This window comes from Ovis aries, chromosome 1 (assembly GCF_016772045.2).
Source record: "Ovis aries strain OAR_USU_Benz2616 breed Rambouillet chromosome 1, ARS-UI_Ramb_v3.0, whole genome shotgun sequence".
In the NCBI taxonomy this organism is placed as follows: Eukaryota; Metazoa; Chordata; class Mammalia; order Artiodactyla; family Bovidae; genus Ovis; species Ovis aries.
The window spans coordinates 11,222,434-11,238,407 of NC_056054.1; the positions used below are offsets into that span (position 1 = coordinate 11,222,434).

Consider the following 15,974-nt stretch of genomic DNA (forward strand, 5'->3'; position numbering starts at 1 on the left):
GGCGTCATCATATCTGTGTAGATGCTGCCTGGGTGCCCACGCACAGGCACGGTCTAGACAACAGTTTGCCGGGAGCAGCCGCAGCACAGACAGTGGGTGGGCTCCGCCTGGGCCCCCCCACCCCACTAAGGATTCAACTCAAGCAAATGGCATGGGAACTGCTCCAAGATGTAGGCAGACAGAAGGATGAGAGCAGACGGGCAGGGAGAGGGAAAAGATGCCAGCAGGGGAAGTGGCACAAGGCTGCTTCCCTTCCTGAAAGCTCCTCCACATCACCAGAGCCTCGGAGGCAATGGATGCAGCGGAGGGGGCAGGTCTGGGCAGTCGGAAGCTGCGGTGGGCTCGCCAGTGGGATGAGCAAAGACAACCAACCCTGGGGACAGACCGTCCTGGCTCTTGCCCCCAAATCATCCTGCTGTGTCCCCTCCACAGACACACCTGCATACGGCCCACCAATGTGCCCACGGGGATCCTCGCCTCACAGTGAGAGTGCGATGTGGAAGCTCCAGGAACCCTGGTTTCAGAAGGACTTGGGTCCAGGCCTCTCCAGAGACACTGGTCCTCAGGCTGCGGTGACGGGCCCTGGCCCTGCCTGGCTAAGAAGGAGCTGTCTGCCTGGTGTCTCCTGGGCCCATGGCTCAGCTTGCCAGAACCCAGCCAGCCTGATTTAGAAGTCTCTGGAGCTTTAAGTCTGTCCACTGTTCCAGGGCTATCCTCCCAGGCCAGCACCAGTTCCCTCAGAACCCGTATTCAGCAGACAGCTCTGCGAGGCAAAAAAGAGGGTGAGGGGCAGGTGTGCCCGCCGCCTGCAGGCCGCGCTGCTCGACCCTCAAGCGGGGGGTTCCCTTTGCCTGACCTGAGGAGCAAGGAGCTGTGGGCATCAGCTCTGTGCTCTTATCACAGCATACCCAGAGGAGGCAATGCCTACCCACCCTGCTCGTTTGCCATTAAGGTCATCCTGTCCCAAAGCTGCTGGGAGATGTGAGCTCAGCTCTCCCAGAAGGCAATGAAGGCTGGGCCATCAGCACCACCCAAGGTTCTAAGGCCCATGATGCCCAGTCCAAGGCTGCAGTGTGCTACCATACAGGACAGCTGGGCAGGGCAGCGCCAGGCAGGGCACCGTATGGCAGATCATGGTTCGACATGGTGGAATACTCCAAGGAGGTGGGCTGCAAAGAGAGAGGGTACTAAGACCTTCCCAGCTCAGTCTTTCTTCAGCTCCACCCAACTACAAAGCAGCTGAAGCCTGGCCGAGGCAAGGAGAGGCCCACCACTCACACCCAGAAGCACCACCACCGGTCTCCATGCAGGTGTGCGGATGCAGTCCCAGGCGATGGCCACTCACACACGCACAGAGCCACAAACACGAGGGGCAGCACAGGGCCTGTCCACAGGTGCAGAGAGTCCTGCACTCAGCCTTGTGGTAGGCTTCCTGCTGCAACCCCAGGGCTCCTGGAGAGGTGGGTGACTCTGCAGACCGACCCAGCGCAGGCGGAGCGCACAGGTGGTCCCTGCAAGGAGCAAACAGCAGACCCCAGCCCAGTGAGCTACTTCTGTGTGCGCATGTGTGTGACGACACTACAGCTGGTGGCCACGATCTGTCAGCAGCTTCTAATGCCTGCTAGGAGCCGAAGGACTTGTCTACACTGCAGGGTCACGTTGAGCTGATAAGCGTCAGGGTTCAAGCTGTCCCTATCCCCACCCCCATGTTTCCTGGCTCTGTCAAAACAAAACAAATAAAAAGATCCTGAGCTGTACAGGCCTCTGTCTGCTGGGCTTTACCTCTGGCAGTGTCTACTGAAGGCAAGGACCCTGCTCCTCTGTCCAGCCCACCTGGCACCTGGAGAGCATAGGTGCTCCCACCCATCTCTGGCCTCAGCCCTATTTGCCACACACGTGTCAAAGGTCTGTGCGGCCACACCCACACCGGACCCCAGGAGGGAGGCAGAAAAGGGTCACTGTCCACAGGACGCTCAGGTGGCAGAACAATGTGGTCAGAGCAAAGCATCTCAGTCGTTTCCGTGCCACAGCGCAAGACAGAAACATCTGTACTACTGCGCTTGTGGGTGGGGGTTGGGGGTGGCGGTGGAAAGCTTAGGATGCTTTCTGTTGCAAGCCTCAGCGGACTTCTGCTTGGTCCAGTCACTCTCGAGCTAAAGGGATCACCATCTTGACCTACATAACCCATACTAGCTGGGATGCTTGGAGTCAGAGCAAGCCCAGCACCATTACTTAACGATGAGATCTTGGACGAGATACTTATTCTGTGTATGCAAAACCCAGAGTACAGGATCCACCTTACAAGGCTGGTCTAAGGATTCAGTGAGATGACCCATGTAAAAAGGTTGGCAACAGTACTTACTGGCATATTACGAACATATGATAAATTGGGCTTTTCTTAGCTTAAACACAGCAGCTTTGAATTTCTCTCGCTGCCCAAGGAGAAAGGAATAGTCAGGCACTGACTTGGAACGGGGATGGGGAGCAGAAGAAGGAAGATAACCAGACTGAAGGCTTAAGAGACCTTGAACCTGCTGTCTGCTGGTCTGATACTCCAGGCTGGGTGGGGGTAGGTGTGGGTGTGGGTGGTCTGATGGGCAGCCTGAGTGACATGTTCAACTGAACATGGGGAGGAGAGGAAGCCTGGGGGCTGGCTGAGCTCCTGAGAAGGCAGAGGGGTGCTGGGCAGTACCAGGTACGAGTCTGCAGTAGAGGGCAGGGCACAGCTGTTTTGTGGGTCGAGGGGAGGGCCTGTTCTTCTGGGCAGAGGCACACAGCATCTCGTCCTCCTGTCCTGTGCACTGGTGATGGGGGAGCAGAGGCCGGAGCACTAGCTGGCAATTATCAGTTCAGTGCACAGTAAGGGACTGTCCAGAACGATGTTGTTGTTTAGTCGCTAAGTCATGTCTGCCTCTTTCGTGATCCCATGGACTGTAGCTCACCCGGCTCCTCTGTCCAGGGGATTTCCCAGGCAAGAAGACTGGAGGGGGTTGCCATTTCCTTCCCAGGATGATGAGGCCCTTCATCACAATCCAGCTAGGGGGCAGTGAGGAATCTGGAACTGAGACCTAGTGCCTCTAGCCCAGGATCTCCCGCAGAGGACTGTGAGAGGCGGAGAGAGCACACATACTGGGCTATAAAACTGCTGTCACAGGACATAAGGCCAGGTGTGTGCGTTTGTCAAAATGACGGAATTGTTAGAAGACCTGTGAAATCCACTATGTGTAAATATACAATTAAAAAAAAAAAGCAAACTGCAACCATAACCACATGATGAAAGTTATATCACTAATAACAGAACAACCTGACATCATGTTACTCCTGATATGAAGCAACCTTACTGAAGTTAATTTTTTTTTTTTTTTCAAAAATGCATAACCTGAAGCCGATCAGGAGTCAAACTACAACTGAGGGAACAATCAACAACAGGCCTATATGTTTCAAAAACATCAATGTCAGGTAGTTAAAAAAAAGGCTGAAGAACTGGTCTCACTTGAAGGAGATTAAAGACAGGACAAACAAATGAGACAGCTGATCCTGAGGGGAAGAAGTTATACTCTGAACAATTGGCAGAATCTGAATATAGACTGTATATCAGAGGATACGATGTTAAATCTCTTGAATTTGAAAACTGCCCTGTGGTTACACAGGAGGATGCCCCTGTTCTTAGGTTACAGATGCTGAAGTGCTTGGAGGTGAAGGGTTACCATGTCTGGAATTTACTCTCTGGAGACAGAGGAGAAACTGCACTCTGCTGGAACAGCTCCCAAGACCCTGGAGGAATCTGTTGTCTAGATTCACAGGTTCAAAAGGATTTCTTGTGGGTACAAAGCTCACAGAAGCAGAATGTGGAATCTCGTACTTGTGGTGCGGAGCCAGCCTGGTGTGGACAGGAGTTCCATAAACTCTTCCTAGGGAAGGGCGGGGGGAGGGGGTGGGCGCGGGGTGGAAATGAGGTCTCTGTGCAATCTCAAGGTCTGCCACCTGGCGGCGGCTTTCTATAGTGCATCTTCTTCGAAGGGTGTCTCTGCACCCACTGCAAGATGGTGGGGCACTGTTCTAGTCAGGAAGGATACAGGAATGACTCCATCAGCAGACCCCCACCTCAACTACCTGTGTAACTGAAAAGTGAAAGTGTTAGTCACTCAGTCATGCACGACCTTTTGCGATCCCATGGACTATATACATAGCGCCCCAGGCTCCTCTGTCCATGGGATTCTCCAGGCAAGAAGACTGGAGTGGGTTGCCATTCCCTTCTCCAGGGGATCTTCCCGACCCAGGGATCGAACCCAGGTCTCCCACATTGCAGGCAGGCTCTTTACCATCTGAGCCACCAGGGAAGCCCTGTGTAACTGGGGCGGGACAAACAGATTCCAGCAGGCTGCTCTTTCTCCTCTGCTCAGGGACCTGGGCCTGCACCAGCTCCATCTGTCTCTGCTGTGGGGGTCCTCCAACGCTTCCTGAGGTCTTTAGGAAGAAACCCAAACTCCTCAGTAAGCCTGGCCAGACACAGGCTACCTCTCCAGCTTCCCTGCCTTTCTATGCCCAATAAATCCAGCCACACCAAACGACTCACAATTCCGAGTGTGCCATGAACATCCCTGCCCTGTCCCCCCTGGGTCCTCGGGCGTCACCTCCTGCAGCAAGTCCTTTCCTCCTCTGGCTGCCAGAGCACCCTCTGTCTGCTCCTAGGTGCTGTAACCACTGTCTGGCTCCCCTGCCTCCACCACTCTCCAGGCTGAGCAACCCCAGTTCATCTCCACGTCCCTGCTGAATGAGAAAGTGGAGAGTGCAGAAGTGTCTGTTATGCACCCAGAAGGCACCAAAACCCACACTGGGGCAGGGGGCAGAGAAGACCCAATGAGAGGCCAGGGGCTGGAGGCAGAGAGACCCAGAAGAGAGTACGGATGGCCCACTAGCTCATGGTAGGAGCCAGAATCCAGGAGCAGAGAGAGAAGGGGTCACAGCTGTGGTAACTGGGCTGCAGCGGTGCTGGGAATAATCTGTCCAGGAAAAGTCCCATGTCAGGAATGCCTGGATGCCCGGGTCAGGGCGGTTCTGGGCTGATCGCCAGGGGTTGTGCTTACACAGTGTTGGCTGCTGGAGGGCAACCCCCCCTGAGTAATGAAACCCATTCACGGCATGCCTGCAGACTGGGACCAACCCCTCACTGGCGAAGGGACAGACCAGCCCCCTTTTTGCCGAGTCCAGCAAAAAAATTTGCTTTCCTGCAGTAAAGTGTGGGAACGTGCGAGTGACAGCCTAGCCTACTCCTCACTTCAGCTTCCATCACTCACTAGCTGATGACCCTGAGCTAGTCACCTACCCTCTGTGAGAGTCATTCACTCTCTGTGGGCCTCAGTTTCATCATCTGTAAAAGAGGGGTGTCTCGAGGTCTCTGGCGGATGAAAGGCGAGGGTCCCTGCTCCATATTGAGGTAGCTCCCTGGTGACAAGGCTCTCTGGGTGCATACCTTTTAAACTACCTTTTAAACTGACAAGCATCGACTGCCTGCCAGGAATCGTTTGTTCTTAGAGTTTCCTAGATTTTCTTTCATTCTCACAACTTCATGAAGTAAAAGATTTCCCCTCTTTTTTGGTCTGCTGACAAATCAAAGCCTCGAGACTCTACCCAGCTCATCGGACCAGAAGAGGCTGCCTGTGGCCTGTTCTTCTCTACCCTTGCTGGCTGGCTGGAAGGGAGCTCCGTTTGAGGGCTTTCCTTTGAGTGTGAAGGACAGCCATCCCTGAGCAGGCAAAAACCCTCTCCCTGGGAGCCCGAGGGCCACAGCAATCTCCCCAGGAATGCACTGGAAGTCACTGGCTTCTGTGCCCAGGATGGATGCTGGGGGATGGGGAGGCGGATTAATAATCCCTCAGCCTTAGCCAGGACTCCCTGATGACAAAGACTCATGCATGTGCTGTCATCTCCACCGTTCCAAAACAGAGTGATGATTTTGTTCATTTCTAAAATGTAGGATATGTATAGCTCCAATCTGTCAGGAATTCATAACATCACATCCTTCTCTAAACGCCTGCCTCGGGGGTAACGGGCGAACTGGCTGCTACTAACAGGAGCTCCTCTCTTGCAGGGGGTGCACCCCACCCCCGAAGGCTGCTGGGCGTGTGGGAGACTACCTGCAGCGCCAGAGAGGAAGTGACTCAGCCCAGTGGGAAGTGGGAGGGGCGGCCAGAACCCGGCCCGTGCCCAGCCAGCTCCCCCCACCCCAGCACATCCGCACAGACCCATCCCCTGTCACTGCCTTTCCTCGGCAGGACTAGAGCAGGCTGAGCGCAGTTCTGGGGGCCAGCAGGGGACTGAAGGCCCCCGCTGCTCACAGGGAGACCCGTGTCTGCAGCTCGGAAATTCAGCTCCAGTCTCCTTCAGGAGGCTCAAGGAGGTTACATAATCAGGAATGTCCCTCCTCACCTCCCTGGTCTGGGCAAGCCCCACTGGGCTCCTCAGCGGCCTCCACGAAGGCTGAGGCTCCAGGCCGGGAGGATGTGTCCCAGAGGGAATCTGGGAGAAGCAGCTCCAGGCCTGCGTACACAGAGGTGGGCCTGGAGGCTTTTCTGGAGGAGAGATAAGCAAGAGGAAGCAATCCCTGGGTCAAGGAAAAGGGCTTCGGCAGCAGCCTTTCTGAGAGTCACCAGAGCGGAATCCAGGGCAGCATCATCAGCGCTGCCACCGGCTTCACCCCTCCCGGGGCCTCCGGAAGCAGCTGATGTGACAGCAAATAACCCGTCACTGTGTGTGGGTGTTGGAAGAGGAAGGGACAGACTTAACAGCTCTTTCTCAGGCTGTGCTGCCCAGATATCTCCTACCAAGAGAAGCAGCCAGGGGACGCCGCCAAGTACACTGGCTGGGAGGCCTTCCTGGTGGCCCCTCGCCTCGGGGGGGCCTTCTGCCATGTGCAGTGACGGGAGACGGAGTCACGGAAGCCCTCCTGTCACGCCAGCCTGCCCGGCAACTAGGGGGACCCCTCCTCAGCTCAAAGCATCAACCGTTGCTTTGTTCAGTGGGAACAAAGCCTCCCACCGGGCCTCTCATGGAATTCAGGTTCCCAACACCCACGACGGCTCCTGTCAGGCCAAGAGAAAGCAGCAAACAACTAAAGCGGGACTGGCCGAGGCTGGCAGCACCCCTGTGTCCTAGGCACGTATCTCCCTGTGCCGCAGTCTCCCCACCCAGAAGAGGGCCCGGGCAGCCCTGAGGACTGCGGGGAGCCAGCCTGTGGGAGGCACCAGCAAATGTTACATCTCCCTCCTTCCATCCCAGATTTCCAGAGCGACAGATGGACAGATGGAAATGGCCAGGCCAGCCCCAGGTGATGTGGTTCTCTCTCTTCATGTGGCTTTCAACAGCAAAAGTCACTGCAATCATCCTGTGAGAAAGGTAATTTGGACTGGGGCCAGCCAACTGCCTTTCTTTAACTGCCTCTATCAACAATGAAATTCAATTAAATTTCACAACCGTGAGAATGAACCATATAGTTCGCTTTCTGCAGTCTGCCGGATGCTACTGGCTGCGGCTGCTGGGGGGCAAGATTACAGAGGCAGACAGCAGGCTCTGCCATCAGAGTTGCCCTCAGCAGGCTGTTCAGACAAGCGCGCCCACACAACGGCTTTACCTGCTCCGAGTCGCTAAGGCTAGCCACGAGCCATCCCCAACACACTCTGTCCACGTGTGGGCAAGAGCCTGCTTGCCTGTGTCTCTCCAGTGGGTGAGCTCCTGGGGGCAGGGCCAGGGCCCTTGACCAGCACAGAACCCCCTGCACAGGCCCAACAGGCGTGCAGAAGACAGTGACATCACAGTCAACAAAGCAGGAGAAAATGTACTTGTCTTGGGTCCAGCACACCCAGTTCTAGGAATTTATTCTCTGGGTCCACTCACACAAGTTCACCAAGATGAATGTACTTACTGAGGGTCCCTCAAGAGCCCTGGGTAGCAGCAAAAACACACAAAGATAAAACCATAAAAATCAAAACACACATACATCCCCTCCAGACAGGAAACAATTTACATGTTCACCAAGAGACACTGGTTCACTCCATCATGGTACATCCAGATGGGGGAATACTATGCAGCCTTTAAGACTAGGCCCATGCCTGCTGACAGACGAAGATGTCTAGGATACGTTACTTTAAAAAAAAAAAAAAGCAAACTGCAGTTCTATTTGTATAAAATGATCCCATTTGGGTTTAAAAAAATGAATATGCATAAGACATTTCCAGAAGAAACTTAACAGTGGATACCTCCAGGTAACAGAACACATACAGGAGATGGGTAGGTTTATTTCATACTCTTCTACAGTGCTCAACCAGCTTAACTGGCAGGCTACAGACCACAGGGTGGCAAGGCGTCAGACGTGATGAGCATACCTGTGCACATGCACGGACGCATTCTGCTTAACCAGCTCCCTGCAGATTACTGTCACAACTTAACAAAATTTCTGAACCCATCACAACTATTAAGAGTGGCACTGGGACCTGGGAGGCTGGGTCTTAGAGAAGGCGCACTGGAGCGAGCACGGCGTTGAGAATGCCCTGAACGTGTGGGCCTGCATGCTGACGCAAGGCTGCATCCGAAGAGCGGGCATAGAAGAGACAAACCGCCACGCTCAAGCTCTCCCAGGCAACTTGCAAACTGGCTTACAAGAACTTCCTGCTTGCCACCTGGCTTCTTTAAGAGCTGGGAAGACCACCAAATGGTTCAAACTGGAGACCTGGAAGCTGGTTCATGATGCCTCTTTCAGGAGACTCAGACTCACCACCAAAGAGCTCTCTGGGGTCTCACCAGAGGCCAGTAACACCTTGTGTCTAATCCTCATCACTGCTTTGGAGCAAGGAGCGGTAAGTTCATTTTACGGCAGAGGCTGGAGATAGGAAGTGACTTGTTCAAAGTTACTCAGTTAGCAAGTGGCAGAAATGGGTTCTGAAGCCAGGGCTGATCTGAGCCTTAAGTGCTGGAAGACAGGATATGAAGGTCTCCTTATTCCCTACTCACAGGGTAGGAGGGGAGGGATGTATCTCTAGGCAGTGGCCTGGAGTGGCAGTTTCCATTTTTCCAGGAAAAAAGAAGGGACTGCTTCAGGTTTGTCAAGGTCATTTCCAGCTCTACAGCTTTATGGGTCCAAGATTCCATGTGGGCTGGGCTCCCTGGGGCCAGAGCCTGGCCAGGATCGGGGAATGGGATGGCATGGGATCTAGCGTCACAAAGGTGTGGGCTGGAAAACCAGCTCTGCCCCTGCTGGCTGAGTAACAGTGGACAGGTTCCTTAGCCCTTCTGGCCTGGGGGTTCTCCATAGAACAGAGACAATTCCTCTTTCCTTAAGCTGGCAGAAAGCCTCAATACATATTGCAGAGTACTTAGGAAAGGACCTGGAAGCTGGTGGGGATCCTTTTCTGGTTGGTTTCCTTTCTGTTCCTTCAGGAGGAAGCACTTTGGGAGTAGAGTCAGAAGAGAACTCAGACACGGAGGTCACACACGCCTGGCGACACCAGGGCCTGCACATCAACTACAGAAAGGGGCGGGGTGCTCGCTCTCCAGAGGTGGCGATGCCAGCAGTGGGGCTCCAAAAACCCAGAGAATTCTGGGCTCTGGCAGTCCTGGGGCCTCCTGAGGGGCTGACCTGAGTTTCTCCCTAAAGGTACCTGCTTTTAGGCACCTCTCCACACCTCTAGCCAGCTCTGCCCTAAACCCAAAGACAGGGGACAGGCATACCAGCCTGCTCTTGCCAGTTCCCACTACCATGTCCAGGCCACTTCTTCCTTGGGGATCCTTGGGTCACAGACTCCCTAAAGCCTTAAGATCCCCTGCCTATCTCTTTTGCCAAGTAGGTGATGATCTGTAAACAGAGGCAAGAGGGGACAGCTTCATTCTAAATGATGAGAGCCCTTCTCAGTTTTCTCTGCTGCTTTCCCACAACTAGAGTTTCTCTGAAACCAGCAGACCTGTAGACTGCTGGACTGTGTAAGCTCTAGGGAACCCCAACTCCGACCGCGAAGAGCCAGAAGCAGGTTATCACCACTGGGGTTCTCAGTGTCCCTCAGGAAGGAGCATCTTTGCTGGCTGGGGGAAAATCAGGCTGCTCCAGTTCACTAGAAGGGGGCTGAGAAACTACTTTAAAATAGTAGTAATAAAAGGTACTCTTCGAGGCAGCAACTCCTCTTGGAATTTATTCTGTGGATACCTAAGGTGGGCAGAACCGCACACATGCAGATACAGTCACTTCAGCTTTGTTTGAAGAACAAAAGGCCGAGAATAACCTAAGTTCATCAGCAGAGTTTGCTGAATAAATTACACAAACCGTGATGACACAGTATCGCCCAAAATAACCCAGACGTGCATGAGACAAAGTGGAACCATCTCTAAGATAGTAAGGAAATCAATGCAAGCGACACCACGCTTTCCCTTCTTGGATCTCGGTGACAGATCCCGAGAGGAGATGCAGGGCTGCTGTGGGCCCCGGGCCACCTTCAAGGCCACAGTCTCACCTGAGCAGGTGCAGGAGGAAGAAATGCCCTTGTCTCAGGCCACTTTCCCTTTGACTTCGTGTACACCGCAAGTTCAAGGACAAATCCTGTGAAAATCCCCCAGTTCTAAGGGCCTGTGTGAAGTCCCATCTACCAGCACATCCCTCTCTGCAGAGCTCAGGGGGACAAGGACATGAAGGCAGCTCCCTCTCACTTCCCTGATGGCTGAGTGGGTCCCAGGTGGCCTGTGGCAGACATCTCTCCTTCCTGAGAAGAAGGACTGGGTCGGCCGGCCCAGCCTCCAGAGTAAATTCCACCTCAAGGTCTCTTTCTAGATGAGACCTCCCGGGAGCCCCGGGGATGCCACCTTTCCCCTGAGGGCACACTGCTCTTCCGGACTCATCACTTGCTGAGTCAGTGTGGACAGCACCAGACGGAAGGGCTGCTCTCGAGGGCCATCTCAAGGCTGAACAAGTCACAGGAGTCTTGCAGACTCAGCCCCTTCAGTGTCTGAAACACTGAAGAAGTTCACCTCCCTGGGCAAATCTGAGCAGAGGGAAGATGAGGAAGGGAAGCTGCCCTTTTCCCAGGCGCTGACTCAGGCAAAACCAGAGAGAAGCCTGGCCCAAAGCTGGACCGAGAGCCACAGACTCTGCAACTGATCCTCTCCCATGAGAGGGCTTACCGAGGGGATCTGGCGGATCTCCCTGGCCATTCTCTCCTGCCGGCTCTATCAGTCACCCTCTCAGCCAGATCAGGAAGCTCGGGGCACCTGCCATCATCGCTCCTCCCTCCGTCCTCACTTCCAGACACTCCCAGAGTCCACCTCACTTTCCCCCCAAACAGCTCTGATCTGCGCCCTTCCTCCGTTTCCCATCTGCCTCTGATTACACTGACCCTTACTCTCATTACAGCAAAAACCGCTTATAGAGACTCAGGATGTGCTCTCGCTCCAGTCCGTCCTCTCCCAGCAGCCAGAGGGCTCTTGGGAAGATGCGCATTTAACGGTGTTTCCTCCACTTAAACCAAAGCAGCCCCTCACCAACAGAAGTTCAAGCATCTTAGCCCTGGTGCTCACCTCTCCAGGGTATCCTAAAGCCAGGTCCCTTCACATCCTGTGCCGGAACCTCTTGTGGTTCCTGTAGCACGCACACACACCAGCCTGCACCCCACACTTGTGCCCTGATGCTCCCTTGTCTGGAGTGCTTCATGAACACTCTATTCCCCGTCAATATTTAGTTTTCATCAAGATCCAGTTCAAGTTCTAAGGCCTCTCCAAAATTCTCCCCAGTCACCTCCCCATCCCCCAGGGAGGAACACCCCTTCCCCTCATTCCCTCTACCTGCCGCACAGACTCCTATGAGACACGCCCCCAACTATCTGCAGGTGCTCATTGGTTAGGAGCCTGTCAGGCCCCTGTTAGACTGCCAGCTCCTCTAGGGCAGGGCCTGCCTCTCCAATCTCCTCCTGTACCTGCTGCTGCTGCTAAGTCATTTCAGTCGTGTCCGACTCCTTCTGTACCTGCTACCCAACAATTCCCCAGCTGCACATGGGAGCTTATGTGTGTGGAACTGGGGTTCTGGATTTGGGGCCAATGCACGTATCAGTGTGTGCTTCCTGATGGTGCCAATTCAGATACCAAACTAGGGTCACTAATAGGGACACATATGGAAGAAACTCTAAATATGTTTTCTCCCAGGCTACTTTATTTTTTAAAAATATGCATTTATTTAGTTGTTAGGCTGCACCAGGTCTTTAGTTGAGGCATGTGAGATCTGGTTCTCTAACCTGGGATTGAACCCGGGCCCCCAGCGTGAAGTCTAAGCCTCTGGACCACCAGGGAAGTTCTCCTAGTATCCTTTAAAATAGGATTTTTTTTTTCTCAGCAGTCCTACTTCTATTTTTTTTTAATGGTTCTTTTAAAGAGCTGAGCTGAATCATCTGCATGGCTCCCATACTGGCTTGGTAAACTCCGCACAGATTTCTTTTTTGGAGAGAATACAATAAAATTCTGTGATCTTGTGATCCCTCAGGACACTTCTGACAGCTCACTGGGACACAGTTTAGTCGCCCTGAACTGCTTTGACTAATTCTGAGGAGTTCTTTCCTGCAGCTGTAGCGTTTACCAAGCATTCCTCACTGAATGTGCACTCAATGTCCAGCTTGCAACACCTTACAGATCCTCATAACTGCCCTCCTAAAGAGGGGCTCTTACTGCCCCCACTTTACAGATGAGAAAGCTGGGCACACAAAGAATAAGTGACCTCTACTGACCGGCAGGGGCTGGGATTGGAACTAAGACTCTGTCTGAGAGTGGAGCCAAATAGGCTCTTTACCACTCCAGTCTGCTGCCTTCCCAAAAGGTCAAATTAAAGGCACAAGGGAGCAACTGACCTTACAAATGACCTTCTGGAGGCCTCACCAGCTCGGCTGCTTGAAAGACCTGCAGTCTCAGGAAGAGAGAGGCAGATGTGCCAGGTACTTCTGGGCCCAGCAGAGCAGCCCAGGACAACACAGGGAGCTTGTCACCTGCCACTGGTTGCAGGCAGTGCCATCTCACCAAAGATCCTCCACCCTGCACCATCTCTCCTCTCTCGGGGGCCTGCCCTGCGGTAACCTCTGAAGAGGTCTCCATTGTTTCAGCTTCTCTCCTCTCCCTTCTCTCCTGCTGAGGCTCCAGAGAGAGCATTCTAAAACACAAGTCCAATCACGACACTCCTTTGCTTCAACCTTTTCCCTTGCTCCCTACTGCCCTTGGTACAAACTTCCTAATTGTTAGTGTGGCAATCGCCTGTCAACCTGTACTGTTTCACCTGGCACCAGGTTGACTTTCATACCACCATACTGAACAGTCCGAGGTTTCTGGGATAAATTTTGATTTTAGATGTCGAAGTGGAGTACCTTGCCCCTTTGTTCTTACCTGGCTGAGCCTTCTCATCCTCCCTGATACAGTTCCAGCATCATCACTTCTTCCAAGCTTTCCCAAAACTTCTCCCACCCTCCAACTCAGATTGAGCTAGAAGCTTCCTTTGCTGGACTCCCACAGCCCTCTGTTCTTGCTGATACTAGTTTTTTTTTAGACAATGTTTCAACGATTTGTTTACAGGTCAGTCTCCCTGGTGGCTCAGTTAGTCAAGAATCCTGCAATGCGGGAGACCCAGGTTTGGTCCCTGGGTCAGGAAGATCCCCTGGAGGGGGGGGGGCATGGCAACCCATTCCAGTATTCTTGCCTGGAGAATTCCATGGACAGAGGAGTCTGGTGGGCTACAGTCCATGGGGTCACAAAGAGCTGGACGCAGCTGAGCAACTAACACTGTCACTTTCTCCCTTAACCAGACCATGAGCTTCTTGAAATAAGATTAGCTAACATTTACTGAATTCATTATGTGGCAGACATGGTTCTATGTGTTTTGTAGGTGTTAACTTTTAAAATCTTCACAGTAACTTTGTTATCAGTCCTGTTCTATAGCTGAGAACACTGAGGCACCGAGAGGTTAAACAATCTGCCCAAGGCCACAGAGCTACAAAGCTGCGGAGCTAGAATGTGAACTCAGGAGGTCTGGCTCCAAAGTTACTCTTAACCTCTATAATACAGGGTACTTGCCTCTCCAGGCAAGGACACTGCTGCTGTCATGCTATTATGTGGGAAATGAATGAATGAATGAATGAATGAACAAGGGCCATCTCCATAATGTCTAAGATTTAAGGGACAAAGAGCTGGCACAGCAGATCCATCAAGGAGCACTGGCCCAGCTCACAAGCGCTGTTTACAAACAAGGGTTCTTTTGGCCTTACAAGTGCATATCCTGCTCTTCCTTATTTCATGCAAAGCTGAGCAAAGAGAGAAAGTGCCCAGCCCAGAGTGACTACCCTCTTCTTCATTGCTCTCAAAACCAAGCAAAGCCAACCGGTTTCCTCCTGTGACTTAATACAGAGCAAAGTCTATCTTGCCAACGAAGGCGGCTGTCATCTCTTCCTTCCGCCAACAAACGGGCATCAAACCTAGAGAGTGGGGGTGGCAGGCAGAGTACTCGACGTCTGGAGGGAATCCCGATGCCCCTACCTACGACTGGAAGGTGGGGCCAAGCGCCCTGGGGATGGGCAGGCCTGATGGGGCATGGCAGGTGAAACAGTGACCACAGCAGCAGGCTCTCTCCTCGGCAAAGGCCGGTCAAACACAGCACCGACTAGCAGCTAGCTCGGACCCGCACCTGATCGCCGCCCCGGACTCGAAATTCTCCAGCAGCGATGGTGCCCGTGCCAATGGGTGAGGGCTCGTGGAGGAAGACCGGGCTGGAGAAGAAGCTCTCCGGGGACTCGTTCCAACTCTCAAGTCACTCTCGAGATCAGGAGGGCAGTACGGAGAGGAGAGAGTGCCTCTTGGGAAAAACCTGCGCCTTCGCTGACTGACCAAGTGACTCCAGGCAAGGCTGAGCTGTGCCGACTCCCAGGGCTGGGGCCGAGACACCCCCTTGGCCACCCGGTACCCGGCGCGCAGAAGCCCCCGCCCCCTCCCCCGCCCCCTGGGAAGAGCAGACCCCAGCCGAGGACGGCGGATCCGCTGTTGTCATTTCTGTCAAGCCGGACGGCCTCAGGCTGTCACCCTGATCCCCTTGCCACGGCCGCTGAGGCCCGCCCCCACCAACCCGCATCCCCGGCCGGGCTCCTGGCTCCCCTCTCCCGGACCCCTGCCCTCACCTTCCGCCGGTGCTCAGCGCTGCTCGCCCATAGTCCGTAGCCCGGAGCCGGGGCTGCTCGGCGCTCCGTCCCGGGGGACCGGGGCCGGGCAAGGGGCGTGGGAGCCGCTCACCGCCGTCTCCCGGCGCAGCCTCCCGAGCCACCGCCGCCGCTGCCGCCGCCTCCCTCCATGGCTGCAGCGCCGCCACCTGACAACGGAAGTGACGCACCGCCCCCTCCTCCCGGACAGGCCGCAGCCCCGCCCCTTGCCCATATCTACAGCCCACGGCTCTGGGATTGGGTGCCATATTGACGAAGGGCGGAAGCCTTCAGGCAAGAGACCAGAATCCGATTGAGGATTGGTTCAGGGTGGGGCTCGGGCTGAAATCTGGGAAACGATTGGAGGCCGAGACTCTAAGGGGCGGTACTTACCGCTTATCTAAGTCTGAGGTGAGGTTGGGCCGGAGGCACCGCCCCCGCCGCTACTCCACTGAGCCTCGCGTGCCCTACACTCGCCCTCCCAGGTCTGGAGACTTCTCCAGCAGCTGAAAGATCGGTCGGTTGTAGTATCTTTGTCAGAAAAGTGGCTCTTTCATGACCCCCATTTCTCGGTTCCTGGAGCTTTGTGCGGCGAGCGCTGGCGTGGGTCTCATCAATGACAGGAATTCCTGCCGTAGCCCTCACAATTCATTTCCCTCTGGGCCCCTTGCTTTTGTAGAAATCCCGCTTCAATCCGAAGATCCCTAGAGTCTCGACCAGGCAGGTTAACAGTGAAGAGTTCCTGTTAGCTGTTCCAGCCACCTAACCTCAGCCCCTCCTGCT

General features: G+C 54.2%; 1 protein-coding gene across 4 annotated transcripts in view; it reads right to left on the reverse strand.

Moving 5' to 3' along the window:
- Positions 1-15,974, reverse strand: part of STK40 (serine/threonine kinase 40) — a 37,549-nt gene extending 21,575 nt beyond the window's left edge. For 2 of the 4 annotated variants that reach the window (XM_042245639.1, XM_015091863.3), the window contains exon 1: positions 15,174-15,363. The gene's annotated coding sequence lies outside the window, so the exon portion shown is untranslated. Of the gene's footprint in view, positions 1-14,686; positions 14,907-15,173; positions 15,364-15,584 lie in introns of those variants that run through there. The other 2 variants (XM_027967921.2, XM_027967927.3) reach the window with 2 other exon arrangements.